Raw genomic sequence first — 12,656 nt, forward strand, 5'->3', positions numbered from 1 at the left:
CCACACTTGGGTGGGGACAGCCACCCCCTTGGTGTCCCACCAGTTCCCTTCTCACCTCCCTTACCTCTCCCCATATAACCAAACCAGCTGCAAGGATCACCACTTCTGCACAATTTTCCCATCGATGTGGTTTCCGGCACGGTTTGCATCGATGCTTGCTTAAATTTTTAGGGTTTCCCAATGCTACGGAACTGTGCCAGGCTCCCCTCCAACCTCAGTCTCTCAATCAGGCAAAAAGAAGCACTGCTTTCACTTAAAAAAGGACTTTCCCCTCAGTTTTAATGCAAGATTCGGTGGTTTCCAACCCTCCTCCCAGCTGGCAACTGGGGGCTTCCCATTCCTCCCAGTATCTGCCCAATGCTCACCCAAGGGAGAGACCAAAAGCCAGTGGTGATAGCACTTGTGGGTCACGATGGGGATTCAATGGGGTCCCCCAACCTTCATTTCTTTCTGCAATACATCACTTCTGTTTTGCTCACAGAAGGAATCCGTGCTGCTGAGCGTGGTGGCTGCTTGCTCCGGAGTGGTAGGTGTATAAATATATAGTGAATAAAATGAATAGTTTTGTTTGTTCTGCTCTTATCTAATTTAATAGCTTCTGGGTGAGCAATTACGCTCTGTAACAAGAGCAAATAAGCGGCATTAGCGTAATTGGTTGAGTATTACTGTGCTTTATGCTCCATAATGCAGCAGTAGGACCGCAGCACTTACTCCTTAAAAGAGGTCTTTGTGCCCTGCTCAAAATAAACAGCTATCCACCGGCTGGCCCAGGCTTCCCCGGGGTTAAAACAGAAGGAAAAATGGAGGAAGGAAAGAAAAATAGTCTTCAGCCAGCCGGGCTACGTACATGGGTTAAATGGTCATTAGTGCATCTCTATGCTTGGAATCATATCTGGGTTAATGTGCCCCGTGATGGACATCTCCATTAAGAGCAATTGAAAAACGTGATGGGAACTGTCTGGGGAAGAAGAGAAATGCGCTCCGGGAGTGGGGAGGAAGGGGGGAATCTCACCTCCTTCAGCTTGTTTGGTTGCTGGGATGAAGTGAGGGGCAGCTCCGGATGCGGTGATGCTGGGGAAGGATGGCACACCATGGGCACAGGGGAGCAAACACCTTCTTCTTCCAGCATCAAGGCACTCAGATCTCATTTCTGCACTTCTAGAAGTGAATGTCTGATTCTCTGTGCCATGCAGGGGAATCCCCCCAAAGCCACCCAGCCCTTGGTGGCACCCCATGAGGAGTCCAACAGTGAGGGCAGTGCCCGCCCCTGTAAGCCGGTTAGTTTGGCTCCCAGCTGCTACAAGGCTGATTACCAGTTTGCTCCCTTTTATCCCATGAAAGCCGCCTCACGCCGTGAATCCGCCCGTGCCACGGCATCTAAACCTGGCCAAGAATAGCATCAACCCCAAATCGGATCATGCTCATTGACTAACCTCACTAATCCTGCAGAGGGAAAAAAAAACCAAACCTTATGGGGTCGGGGAATTTCAGATGCAAGCACAAATCCAGCTTTGTTTTGTTAAAAGCAAACTCTTCTTCCTATAGATCTGCGGGCTTCTGTGGCTCAGGAGGTGGAGGAGGATGTTCAAGGCCAGGTTGGATGGGGCCCTGGACAGCCTGGTCTGGGATTAGATATGAAGGTTGGTGGCCCTGCATATGGAAGGGGGGTTGGAGCTTCGTGATCCTTGAGGTCCCTTCCAATTAAAGCCATTCTATGATTCTATGAATGGGGCACAGGACTCCATTTCAGGGTGGAGCAGAGCTGTCTTCTCGGCCAACCACTGGGACAGAATGAATAGATGGGAATACGGCAGGTCCCCACAATGCTGCACCTCGTTCTCAATCTGTATTTCAGTTCCTAAATATCTGCACACCAGATGAACCAGGGGAAGGCGGGAAGTTGTCCCCTGGTGCTGTTCCAGGAGATGTGGGACACAGTGAGCTCCAAGTGGGAACATCTCTTTGGGAACCCTGAGCCTGAGGGCTGTGGTGGGGAATGGTGGCAACGGTGCCATCTGTTATAAATATATGACATATCTTTGGGTTTTACTGGCTGGCATTGAAGCAGCCAGAGTGCTAGAAGAAGAGGGAACTGATGGGTTTTCAAAGGATGGAGGGCATAGCTCATAGATCCTGAGTTTCCTCTTGAACTTTTATCCCACAAGATGCTTTCCTTTCTTTGGGGCAGCTCCAGGAAGGATGTTCCATCCGTTAGGACAGGAGAAAACTGGAAATGGTCCACCCCCAGTGGGTAACAACCCTCCCAGCAAAATTGGAAGCAGTGGAAAGCCATTTTTGCTGGAGACCAAGCCGTACCCCATGGAAGGGCTGAGCTTTCTCATGGTTGCAGCCACAGGGTTGTTTTTCCCCATCAACCTTCCCCCAGTCAAAGCGCTGGACCCCAGAATCTCCTTCTCGCTCCCCCCTCACCAGCATCTACAGAGAGAACAAAATAACAAATCCTGCAGCACGCACCGTGCTTTGAAATGGAAAGGAAGGAGTAGGAGGAGAAGGAAAGCAGCGACGCTCGGGAAGCATAATCTTGTTAAAAATCTCAGCAGGGACACGGCATAATTAATACTAACAAATCCATTTCAGAACAATCCCTCGGTCGGGTCTGCGTAAATCAGGAGCCCAGCAAGTGCTTCCAGTGTACCGTCAAAAATGCAGCTGTTTGCAAGGGAGAAGGGGTTTTGCCAGGTTAGGACAAGAAAAGAGATTTTTTTGCACTCTGGGTTTGCTCAGGAATGAAGGGAAACGAAAGGGAAAGAAATGAAAGTTCTTTACTATGAGAGTGGGAGGTGCTGGAACAGCTGCCCAGAGAGGCTGTGATGCCCCGTCCATCCCTGGAGGTGTTCAAGGCCAGGTTGGATGGAGCCTGGGCTGGTATTAAATGGGGAGGTTGGTGGCCCTGCGTGTGCCAGAGGGGTTGGAGATTCATGTTGCTTGAGGTCCCTTTCAACCCAAACCATTCTGTGATTCTGTGATTCTGGAAAACCCAATTTATGATGGGCTGCAATGGGGAACTGGGAGAGGGTGGTCTGCATTGTCTCTCCAGGGCAATTACATTTAGGAAAGCAAGCACGAGCTTCACCATCGCGCTCTGCCACACACAGTAGCTGGTATAATTATAAGATCCCATCCTTAACTCTGCGCTCTGACAGCCCTTCCTTTCTGGCAGCAAAATCCAAATGGGAAGACAGACGTGGCCTCTAGGATCGAGGAGATGGGGGACCCCACATCCCTCATTTTCCCTCTGCAGAAAGACAAATTTTGGTCAATTCCATGACCCTCCTCTTCCACTCCTCCTCCTCATCCCCTAAACGAAGCCCATCAGCCTGCATTAGCTCCAGCTCCCTGATCCCTGCCCAGGGAGCATCTCTTGCAAAACAAATAGCTCTGCATCAGCAGATGTGTCTGGGGTGATAAAAGCTGGTCAGCAGGGACGGTGCGCTCCTGTTCCATATTAATATCCACTGGCCGCTTCAAAACTTATTAGGACCTTGAATATATCAGCAGGTTTTCTGCTCCATCTGCCAGCATGGGGAAGGATGGATGAGTTCCTCGTGCTCGCCGGAGCCTTCTGCTTCTGAAAGATGAAAAAATGCAAATCCTGGTCAGAAACAGAGCTTTATTTAAGGGCAAAAGAAGGATCTGGGAGAGGTGGGGCAGGGAGGGAGTTGCCAGCTCGGGTTCTGTTGGTCTGCTCTTATTTAGGCTGCAAAATTCACCTTGAGAGTTGGGATTTTTGGAGAAATTGAGCTCCAGCCCAGCACAGACCTGCAGCTGCATGCTAAGCAGAGCTAGGGAACTGGGGACAGCTGGCCCAGATCTGGTGGGATGGAGATAAAAGACCAAATCCAGCTGTTAAACCCTGGAGAGAAGGGGCATTTTCCGTCTGAATAATGAAAGTGAGTGCTTTGAAGTGAGTGAAAAGGGCTCAGGTTGCCTAGGGTCCCACCACGGAGCCATCTTAGAGCCAAGATGCCAATAAACCTTACATTCCTCTCAAATGGGAGTTAGGGAACTTCTGGAAACCCCAGTTCTGGAAGAAATGAGAGATTGAGGAGATGCTGAAGGCATGATATTCTGTTCAAGGTCTTCCGCAGGTGGAGACAGCTTCTTTCTTTTCCAAAGCAGCCATTCAGCCAGAGGAAGGCGCTTTGAAAAGAGCAAACCCTACCTTCTTGCCTATGACGGGATGATTTATGCAGGTTACACTGATTTGTAACATGAATTTTGCAATATCATTTAATATTCCTTTTGTTGTACAACTTGGAGCAACCTAAATGGGAACCTGAATATAATAACGCTGTTCACTGAAGTAAGCTCCTTTCATCCCCCCAAAAAATGGGCCTGGAGGTGCTCTCCCAACTCCCAGCTTCTCTCTAATGACATCTCCATCTCCTCCTTTCTATACATAATTCCCTCCCTTCGGGTCACTCAGCCCATTGCTGTGAGGCTGGTGGCTGCAGGAGATGCTGTAGCAGGTCCATGTCAAACATGGCAGCTGGGGACGAGGAAAGAGGTAGAAAAATGATAATGGTTGGAGCAGCTGGGGGGACATTAGGCATGCAGAGGTCATAGAATCATGAAATAGCTTGGGTTGGAAGAGACCTCAGAGATCATCTGGTCCCAGCGAGGTACACTGGGGTTGGACCAGGTAAGAGAATTCAGCCCAAAGATCCCACCTTGCCACCACCACCCATCCCCAGTTATTTCAATCAACCCCATCTTGATAGCCCTGGTCCTGCAGCAGATAATGGGATTAGAGGAAATATCCTTACGATTATGGGTTGTAGCTGGTGATGAATTCCTACACCTCCAGCCACGTGGAGGATGCCAAATGCTGAAGAAAACAACATATTTTTTGTATTTTGTTATACATATTTTGTTGTACTGAGGTTTATTGGGGAGCTATTGGTGGTTAGTGGATGGTTGGACTGGATGATCTTAGAGGTCTTTTCCAACTGTGGTGATTCAATGATTCTACGACTCTGTGGCATTTTGGACATCCTAGTCATGCCCCCACAGATGGCCTTGGGACCACCACTGCTGGACCCTTGTGAATGTGGTGATCCAAGCCATACTATTTGGGCAAGAGGTTTCAAGGCTTCCTGCCTTTGGTGGATGCCCCATCCCTGGAGGCACTCAAGGTCAGGCTGGGGGGCCTCTGAGCACCTGACTGAGCTGTAGGTTCCCTCTGCTGATTGCAGGAGAGTTGTACTGATGGCCTTTAAGGGTTCCTTCCAGCTCAAACGATTCTATGATTTATTATCTGCCTCAGACAGAGGCTCCTTACTGTTGTTAACCCCAGCTTGCAATCTCCTTTCAAAACAAAGCCAAAAGCAAACAGCAGAGCATCCAGCATCCTCTCCCCCATCCTCCCTCCCTTGGGTCCCGAGGTCAAATGAGACCCATGGCTCCATGCAGGGGATCACGCTGCCAAGAGACCAGCCCAGCCATACACACAGCATTTAGGGCCAGACAGAAACACTCCTCACTCCCAGCCCAGCAAGAGGGAAGCAGACTGTTTTCTCAGCTCTCTGCAAGTGTGACAGGGTGTCTGTGCTCGTCTCGGAGCTCACCCGGCTGCTTTCATTGAAAGGAAAAGCTGTTTTTAGAGGCCTAAAAAAAAAAAAAAGTGGGGGAAAAAAAAAATTAAAGTGTTTTGCCATAGAATCAATTTTTCCTCAGCGGGTAAAGCTGACTAATTCGTAAACTGTGAGAAAAGAATAAGGAAAAAAGGCAGCAAGCAAGAGGTGCCAAATGAGAATAAGCGGAGAGCATCGCTAGGCAAAGGGATGATATGTCATCAAGAATGTGTGTTTTCTCCCAGTGAAACATGGGGGAAAGCTAAGTTTTTTGGGTGTCAGCACTGCTCTTATTGATCCCGTATCGTAACTCAGCCCCCAGCCAACACCTCCCCTTTATTCTGGCTCAAGCCTACTTTTAGCAGAGGATAAAAAGCAAGTACAGAGGGTTAGCACTGCTAATTAGAAAGGGTCAGAGAGGAGGATCTAAGGGGATGAAAGCCAGGCGAGGAGAGTGGATTCCCTCAAAACTGGCATCTCTGCAGCCATTGGAACAAAGCATCCCTCAGCAAAACAGCTCCTTGGGAAGCACAGCACTGATGGTGATGCCCAGCTCTCGAATTGAGGTGGAGCTGGAAAGCTGATTTTTTCTCAAACCTGGGTTTGCGGATGACCTATTTAGACTGGCTTTGGTAGATCTCAGACTGTATCCCATGTATAATGTGATTACAAGGCTGTGTAATTGCTGCGTAATTGTCCTTCTTCCTGAGGCTGGTGCACCCCGGAGTTCCAACCTCTCAATCTTAATTAAAAAGAATAAATCTTAGGCTCAATCATAATTTCAGAGTTGGAGGGGGAAGTGTCCCAGCAGGCAACCAACCTCTGCTGCATAAGGGGAGCGTGAACACATTTGTCCTGAAGAAGGGTCTCAGACGTGTCAGTGCCTGTCATTAAGAGTCTAATGGGATGCCCTTTAACCTGCAGTTTATCTCCTTGGACTGTTTGACAGAGCAAAGCTTCAGGAGGAGCACGGCCACACACCTGCCAGCTACCTGAGAGCGATCCCAAGAAGCTTGGAGAGTGCTGATAGAGGAGAACTCCATCCCTCCAGAAACCTCACCGCTCCCATATGTATTAATGAAAAAAATAATGAGAATTAGTGGGGAAAAAAAAAAAATTAAAAAAAATTAGGCTCTTCATCAGTTATCTAACACAGGAAGGAAAATCTTCAGAGATCACCATCTCATTCCACCAGCATGTCCATCTCAGCACCAAGACACACAGAGGGAAACCAGAGCCCCTTCCAGCCATACCCTCACCTTAGGCTCAGGACCAGAAGTGAATTCAGCATCTTGCAGACCTGAGGGATGAGCTCGGCTGAGATACGACTCTTAAAAGTGGAGGTGGAGAGATGGGGACTTGCACGTGTCGAGTGGTGATGGGTCAGAAGAGGCCATCGCACAGCTGTGTGCTTGGGGAAAAGGGCTGAGCTCAAAACATTCTAATGATATTTAAGTTTTTGTCTCCTTCTCGCCACCCACATTTGTCCAGTTCTACCTTGGATCCTCGCCTCTGACTTGAGAGATGAATTATGTGTGGTGCAAACAAGTCCTGTCTTTGTTTTAAAACTTCTTTCACTCCATGTCTCCTGTTTCTCACATTGTAAGGAAGAATAATCACTCCTCGCTTGCCCTTCCCTGCTGCTCAGGTTTTTATAGACCTCTGCCACAGCTCCCATCTGTCATCCCTCTCCTATGCTGATAAGCACCAAGTTATTTAACTTTCCTCACACAAAGCTGTTCCACCCCTCCGGTCTCCTTTGAAACCCCTCTAAATTGTCACCTAGGGAGATCTGATGTCTCAATGCAGCAGTTTGGAGCCACCAGACGTGTACAAGAAATGCACAAACAGTGCCCCATGTCTGGCTGAAACCTCTACAAGTGAAAATTTGATTATTTCCACTTTTAACCATCTCACACTTACCCAGAACAGTCTTCCAGGCAGTGATCTGACTTCTTAAAATGGCAAGTCTTGAATCACAAGCCGCTCTGAACTGCTCTCTGTGATGAGTTCTGTTCGGTTGTCATGCTCTCCTGTCTTCTGGTTCCCAGAAACCATGAAAAAGTCAGAGAAAAACACACACGTAATAAATTCATGATGGATTTCCAAGGAATTTCTTGTCTCTTTCTTGAGTGGGTCAAGGTTGGACCCCATAGAAATGAGTGGGGAAAAAGGTGGTGAGGAGGTCTTGAACAAAGCTAACCAGGGCAGTCTTAAATGAAATTGAAGGCAGGGGTGCACTGTGAGGAAGGAAAGGATGCTGGGATGGAGGAACCCTTTGGGCAGCAAACCCACCTTGGCCAAATAGCTGTTTAACTTCTCTGACAGCATCTTCCAGAGACCCATTCATCTTTTATGGATGGAGGTCTGCAAGCACTCCCTCTTCGTCCCCAGTTTTGTTCTTAAAAACTGTTCCATCAAAGAGATCTATGAAGGGCTCAGTTCCCAGCTGACAAGCTATCTATTTAGAGTTGATATGCCTGAGAACATTCACCAGGCCTTACTAATGGGAAAGTGCTGAAGGGAGCAAACCCGCAAAGCAGCCACCACAGAAACATGATTCCATTATCCATTAATGTTCCCCAGCGTGGTGAAACAGCACATCCTCACTCCTCCTCATCTCCTTGCTTTGGTGCTCTAGATCAGCTTAGCCCCCAGGGAGGGGTCTGTCTGGGGAGAGCACAGCAAGGCGACACATGGATACCATCTCACAAGGGCTTGAGGTTGGATACTCCAGTGCTCCAGGCCTGCAGTTGCAATGACAAGAAGGCTCATCCAGGGTTATGGTTATCCATGGTGGATGGCTCTGGTTGAGGAGCTGTGTCCTCACCATGGACCGCAGTGCTTCACTCAGCACGGAAGAGCACCTCATGCTGTGATAAGGATGTAGGTGTAGTAGGGTTGCATCTACTGGGGGCTGGAGGAGCATCCAAGCTGAGGATGGAGAAAGCTGGAGCAATCTGCAAAGCACCCTGGCAGCCTGGAGCATTTTAACCCTCATTGCAAAGATCCCAAAAGGCAAAGAGTGGGTGGAAAATGAAATCTGGGGTAAAAAGGGCGGGGGGCAGGCATGGTTTCGGTGTTTGCTTCCCAGAGAAAACTTCTCCCTCCAGCGCATCTTCATTCAAGCTGGGAAAATAAAGCAAATGAAATAAAAGCCTTCCTCCCAGACCACATCCACAAAGAAATGCAGGTGATTGCATTCACGTCCTCATGCCCCGGGCAATGTTTTACTCCTGGCGCACTGAGAAGCAAAGCATGACCTCGCCTCCTTGAAATCAAAGATTTAGCCGTGGATGCTCACAGAGCTCATCGAAACAGGAGAAGCGCGGAGCTGAGATGAATGGACAATCAGGTCGTGGCTGTTTCCTCTCCCTAATGCGTGTGTAAATAAATGCAGCATCTCCAGCCAGGCGATGACACATCAGATATGACTGATCCAGTGCTTTTTCTGGCTTAAGATTTCCAACTTTCGGGTTTTAGGAAAAAAAAAAGCCTTCTTCTGATAAATACTTGTGGTTGTGGAGCTTGTGTTTAACTTGACAGCAGGACAAAACCAGAGAAGGCCATGAAACAAGAGGCTAAATATGGGTATTAAGCATGAGAAAAAACCTTGAGATGAGAGATAGGATTGAGAGACCAGAATGGCTGAGAGGAGCTGATGGAGACATCCAAAGCAATGAATGCTAATGTCTGTGTCATCCATCACCATCCAGGAGATGGTCCAAGTGCCCTGTTTCACACCTCGGAGCTGGCAGATGTGTGGTGTGAGGAGCCAGCAGGATTTGGGCTCTGATGCCAACACAGCTTTGCACCAGCACTGGGCATCTCCATCCCCATGTAAGGGATGAAGCCATACACCTCTCCCAGTCACCGTGCTGCCTTTATGGGTGAGCTATAGCTCTGCAGAGGTGGTGTTGAAACCCATTTCTAATCCTCTAGAGCAATGTATAAATGGACATTGCTGCCCAGCCCTTTGCAGCCAAGTGGGGAAAGCCATCAGCAGTAGAAAAAGGTGCTCCCACAACCTATTAAAGGAACATCCTGGGGTATTGATTGCACACAAGGCCCCAGTGTGGCCAAATGGAACAGCTGCCACAAATTGCCCCTGAGATTTACAGATGGTGCTTTGGTGACACACGAGTTTTTGTGAGGACGTGAAGGACGTCGTTTTTGATGCATCTCCACTTGTTCATGATCTTACTTCCTTTTATGTGTTCCATAAATTTTTCTAAGAGTGCTTTTATAGGGCCATTTCCTAATGAACAACTGTGCCAATTGGCTCTTCGAACGACGTCAAGGTAATATTGACAGCCTATGCCCATGTGGTACAAAGCAAATTAATGTTGTTAACTCCTCTAAGTTCACAGGTCCTCACCTGCCTGGAAATGCCTTGGATCAATTCTTTCAACACCCTTCAGATCCCAAGATATACGTGGTGCCATCAATTACTTACGGCTGCACACCAGCATCTCTTACAGAACCCAGGCTTGGGCTCGAGTGGGAAATATCTCTATGTTTAAGATCAGCTTAGTGTTTGTTGTGAAGAACCATAGAATCATAAAGGTTGGAGAAGGCCTCTGAGATCATCTAGTCCAACCATCCACCTACCACAAGTAATGCCCACTAACCACGTCCCTCAGTGCCACAGCTCCATGGTTCTTGAACACCTCCAGGGATGGTGACCTCAGTACTTCCTTGGGAAGTCCAAACACTCATTTGGAAAAGAAGTTTTTCTTAGCATCCAGCCTGAAAAGAAAGTTCTCTGCCTATCGAGGAAGGTTTTCTTTGGCTCTGTGGACAAGGCTGAGGCATCCTAACCTGGAGATATCCACAGGGAAGTGGGACCAATGCTGGGTTGTGCCCAGCCTGCAAAGCAAGACTGAGAACGAGGGCAGTGTTGCAGATGGAAAAGGCAAAATGTGGTCAGACATGGCAGGCACATATAGAAACCCAGCAGGATAGAGAGGAAAAGAGGAGTCAGAGATACAAGTGGCTTTCCAAACACATTGCCTCACCTTGCAGCACTGCTGGCGGGCAGCCCAGCTGGCACCATGGGCTGGGGAAGATGCTCTGCACCAGAAAAGCAGCCAGAGGCTGGGAACAAACAATTGCCCCCAGCTTGGTTTATGAGCAGAACACCAGGCACCGCTGCAATGAAATCATTGACAGATTATCCACCAACACTGTCAGACCGGCCCAAAATCCCCCCTTTGGAGTCTCCAGTCTTTTAAAACAAGGTTTATTTGGGGTGAGGTGGAAAATTGCAGGGGCCAAGGAGGCAGTTCACACTGAGATCACCTATAGTGCTTGCTCCGGGCAGATTGCGCCGGCTGAAATGCAGACATGAGGTTATACTCAGGACAGATTTCCTGGATAAATAAGCCACTAGCCTTTATACTTGTAACCAGGCAACATGCAGACATGTGGGCGTAGGATGCCAATGAATGTTTATATTGGGCATCGTAACTTTTATTTACTGTTGGACTGATGCTATTCTCTCGTTCTGAAGAAGAAAGGAAGGCTTACTGCCAAGCTGAACAGGGGTGGACTTGTGCCTTATAACCAAACCCCATCAGGAATAATGCTATCACATCTCCATCCCACCACACCAAGGTGGTCTCTGCTGCAGCTCCTTGGCATGGGGAGCAGCTCTTCAAACAGGTAATGTTCTCCATCAGCAGCATTCTACATGCAGAAGTTCAAACAGAGGAGAGAGAAGCTCAAATCTGGCTTTTAGAGATGCAGCACTATTAAAGTTTCATGTCCTCCCCTTGCTGTTGGCTGCCCAGATCCATTTAGCAGATGCATGATAGCAGGTTGGGGAAGGCAGGGCAGGCACGCGGAGTTTTCTAGTGCAAACGAGTAAAAATAAATAGATTGGTAAAACAGCCTCTTCAGAAATATAAAAGATGCCAGCAAGAGCTTCCAGAATGGCCCCAATGAAGGTCTTTGCTCTTCTTCCCCTCCTTCTTTGCCTCCTCTCCAAATTTCCCATTCTACCCAGGTTTCCCTCCCATAACCCTTAACCATTTGGCACTGTGGGAAGCGTTGGAAAGAAGAGGGAAATAACAGTTTTCTCCCCCAAATGCTGCCAGCTGAGCTCCCTGGCAGCTCCCATCTGCGTGCACGTGTCCCACCTGCGCTGCTCTAGCAGAAATAGCATTACTGCAAACACTGCTCAAAATAACGATTAATAGCGCGCTCTGCCATAAAAATGTCAAGCCTGGGTGAAAAGTGAAGCTCACAGGACCATCAAAGCGAATGAGTAATCAGGATTCCATGCCCAGCCCTACGCTGCATCAATCCTTGCTGGGAACAGGGAGGGTGCTGCCTCTGCACCCCCAGGACATGGGCTGCCCCAGCCTTGCACCTCCAGCCAGGGCAGATGATGCATTGGGAAGGTGGACAGGATGGTTTAGCTGAGAAATTTAGAGGGAGTTATGCTCTGTTTCTTAGGAAAAGGGCTCCAAAACAGAAGCTCCTGATGGAGAAAACAAGCAAGGCATTGCCTTAGGAAGCACGGCCTGGCCACAAACAAGACAAGTATCTCCAATTTTCATGTAGTTCCTCACCTGGTGTTTATCCACTCTAAATGCATTTGGCTTGCTTCTGTGGAGACCTTGTCCAGGATGCTTTCCAACCTTCTGGTTGTTTTGTACCCCTGGCAAGGGAAAACAAACCTAGAGGCAAGGAAACCTGCTCTGCTCACTGCACGCTCCATCTTCCTTCTTCTGTTGTGTTCTCTCCTCTTTTCCCTTCTCCCTTAGGCAAGGCAAGTGAACACGAACTTTGGGAAACAGAATCACACTGCTGCATCCCTTGAGGCCAACCTTACTGTCTTTACCTCTCCTCCACCCTGTTTATACAGATGCAGTTTCCATGCTCAATCAGTACTGGTATGAAACGCACGTTGGATGATACGAAGAGGTCAGGGTGAGACAAATACCATTGGTAGTCATAGACATCACCTGCTGGGACAGTGGGCACAGGGGGTGATGAGGGAACCAGAGCAGCCCCATCCCCAGAGCTAACTCACAGCATCTTCCCCACTGAATCATA

This window comes from Lagopus muta, chromosome 10 (genome assembly GCF_023343835.1).
Source record: "Lagopus muta isolate bLagMut1 chromosome 10, bLagMut1 primary, whole genome shotgun sequence".
In the NCBI taxonomy this organism is placed as follows: Eukaryota; Metazoa; Chordata; class Aves; order Galliformes; family Phasianidae; genus Lagopus; species Lagopus muta.